This window comes from Alligator sinensis, unplaced genomic scaffold (assembly GCF_000455745.1).
Source record: "Alligator sinensis unplaced genomic scaffold, ASM45574v1 scaffold4_1, whole genome shotgun sequence".
Taxonomy (NCBI): Eukaryota; Metazoa; Chordata; order Crocodylia; family Alligatoridae; genus Alligator; species Alligator sinensis.
In genome coordinates, this window is record NW_005841887.1 from 3944626 (window position 1) to 3948288 (window position 3663).

Genomic DNA, 3663 nt, shown 5'->3' on the forward strand with positions numbered 1-3663 from the left:
TGGCTGCAAAGTCAGTGCTGTTACAAGGTGTTGACTATCCTTAGCTCCATTGGACTTGGTAGGAGATGCGAGTTCTCAGTGGTTGATCCCAGGACTGGCCGGGTTGGGCACTGCGGTATTGTTCTGGAGATTGAAGGACACCTGCATCATCAATGAAATCAAGAAGATTGTCCAGAAAGCTTGCTCTTCCTGCCAGGGTTCGATTTTTCTGCTTTGATCACTAGGCAGCTTTCCTTAAATGATCACCTTGGTAAAGACTAGCAGGACACTGTCATATTAACTCAGCCCAAAGGGTGACCACCACGTATTAGAAATATCCATCTCACCATCTCTCACTCCCTTTTCCTTCTTGTAGAGAGGAATACTGCAATACATACCGATGGCTCTGAGCCAAGATCTGAGTTAGCTTTGACCAGATGCCAAGGGTGGTTTGATCCAGGATTTGGGCTTTGTTCCACCATCCAGACAAACTCTGAATCCAGATATTCCAGAATTCACTTGGTTTCCAGTCCAGTGTACACCCACCTCTTATCACTAAATCCTTGCTCTGTGTCCTAAGAGTCTGATATGGCACCCATGGGAGTTTTGCTGTAGTCTTCAGTGGGAACAGAACTGGGCCAGTAACTGGACTTGTATGGGTACCTGATAGTCAAAGGTAGCAAGCATGCATACAGCTTCACCTCTGAACATACTTGACTTTTTTCCTGATACCCTGCCATTGCAAAGACCAGTTCAAGGCAGAAGGCTTCTCTCAGTAGCTTTCAACAAGAAGTGATTTTTTTATTAAATGTTTTGGACAAATTAACTTAACATTGACCTTTCAAAATGTGGTTAATGTAGCTGTGCAATCTTCAGATGGTCTGCACAACGTGTTTGGCGGTCCTAACAACCACCGTGTTCATTTTATGTTATGATACATAGCCATAATTATAAGAGGAGCCGCTCACTGAAAAAAATGTGCAACACTTATAGCTTTGTTATGTCTAAATATTGCTCTGCTTGCTCCATTCCATGATACTCTTGCAGCCCTATATGTTTCTGTAATTAAAAATGAGAGAAGCAAATAGTGTCAGGGATAGTTAGATTTTTCTCTTGGTTTTTCTCTTCCATTGTTAGGTCCTACACGGTTCAGTGCCCTCTTTAGAAATAAGAGGCAGCAAAAAAGAAGAAAAATATCTAAGAGAAAAATGTTCCTTTACCACCCATGTCTTGTTTGGGAAATGTGTTAATTAAAACCAGATGACTGGGTTTGGTGTGGACTGTTTAAATACCATGCACCACAATTCTTTCACTTATCCACTGGAATGTGACTGTAATGTGAATGTCCATAAGTACAAACAATGGCTTTTTGCTTTGTGCAATAATGTTTTGATTGTGCACCATTCCTTTTGTCCGTTTCAATCCATCTAAAGAAGAAAAAGAATAGAAAAAAAATGCTTGCTTTTTTATCCAAAGGCTCTGTTCCATCTTAATCTTTGCTTGCCCCAGAGCAAGATATTTACTGGCCTGGACTCACCCCTGCTCAAAGGTGTCCTGTAGCTTATGGCCCAAGAATCAGGTAAAATCCAACTGAAGGCTATTCAGGGGCTTTGCATTATGATTGAAATAGTGTGGGGTTTTTGCTGTTCTTGTGCATGGAGGTGAATTTCATGCTTATCTGAGTAGAAAAAAATGTACTTTTGCTATTAGCTTATCCATAACCTTACTTGTGTTGATCACGTGAAATTCCTGCTACAGCTTGACTTTTTGCAGAAGAGAGAGCACTTGTAGCATCGGACTTAGGAGATGAAACACCCTGTTCTTGTACCTGCACTCTCCTAACACGGTCTGTCTCATGAGTAGGAACTCCTGTTGTTGTAATGCCATGATGAGCATTAGATATCTGGCCTGCACCTTGTGTGTGCGCTGAAGAAGGGAGTTCATGCTGGCAGGATTACAGCGAAAAGCCACCTTGACTGCATATCGTGTGGCCAAAGTGAGAGGATGACAGATCTTTTGGAAGTTCAGAATAGTTGTTTCCGTGACTAGGATCAAAGACTGCTGCCAAAGACCATTCAGAGTAGCTCTCAAAGTGCAGAGAGCATTTGAGTGAGTAATCATGCTGGCAGCTCTCCGTGGCATTGTTTCTAGTAGCCTTAAGTCTCAAACAACTTTTAAGTCTGGAACCTGCCTTTGCGAGAAGGTACTAGAAGCAACAGAAGAGAGATGTATAAGAGGAGTATGGCCCTGTTCCTTGGAGTATGTTGCATTCCTTGAAGGTAAGAGCTGACTGATAAGGTTGGGGATGCAAAGATCCAGGACTTCAGCGGTGGCTGGTCTGCCGTGATCACTACGCATCATGCTGACCAGCATAATCTCATCGCTACTCTGTGCTCTCATTGCCTGTCATCCATCCGTTGTTTCTCACCTTGTACTTCGATTAAGAACTCTAATACCGTAGAGCCTGGATCCCTGATGGAGACACCCTGCCCATGTCGTACTACTACTATGAATACTACTGCGACTACTACGCTTTTACACAGATATGTCAAGGTCGGCTCATAGAAGATCACAGAACACCAAGTTACAGGGAAGTGTGGCCACGTTTAAAGGTATGCTACAGATACAGGTGGATCTAGACAGGCTGGCAAGTTGGGGAGATGGGAACCAGGTGAAGTTCAACATTTGAGAAAAGTAAAGTGCTCCACCTCGGGACAAACATCCCCTTATACACCTACTGCCTTGACAGTGCCAAACTGACCAGCACCACAACCTGGGGGGTAATAACAGACCACTATGAATATGAGCCGGTAGTGTGACACTGTAGCCACTAGAGCCAACAGTACCCTGGCACGTGTCCATTGATGCATCTCCAGCAAAACCAAGGAGGTGATTCTTCCTCTGTACTCAGCGCTGGTGAGACCGCAGCTGGAGGACTGTTCGGGGCACTGCACTTTCACAAGGACGTGGACAAGCTTGAGAGAGTCCAGAGAAGAGCCACCCGTATGATCAGAGACTTATATGGCAAGCCATACGAGGAAAGGCTGAGGGACTTGGTACTCTTCAACCTGAAGAAGAGAAGGCTGAGAGGGGATCTGGTAGCAGCTGACCGCTACATCAGGGGAGTACATCCAAGGGTCGGTGAACAGCTGTTCACTAGGGCAACCTTGGGGAAAACCAGGAGGAATGGCCACAAGCTCCTGGAAGACTGTTTCAGGCTCAACATTAGGAAAAACTTATTCACAGTCAGGGTGTCCAGACTGTGGAGTAAGCTCCCTCCAGAGGTGGTGCAATCACCTACCCTGGACATCTTCAAGAGGAGACTGGACAGTCACCTTGCTGGGGTCACCTGACCCCAGCTGCCTGTCCTGCCTGGTCCAGGGGGCTGGATCTGATGATCTTCTGAGGCCCCTTCTAGTCTTACAATCTATAAACCTGTGAGCTGCCTGCTTTGCAGAGGATCAAACCCAGAATTCACAGGGAATGATCTGAAGGACACTTCTGAAAGCAAGCTCTCAAAGCTTTCCATACCTTATACCAGTATAAGCAGCACAAAGGATGATGGATCTCCTTGATCTAGATCAGGGGTGGCAACCTATGGCCCATGGGCTGGATTCATCCCACAGGCAGGGTGCATCTGGTCCATGCTGACATTTGGGAGGATGCAGCGTGTTGAATCAGCAG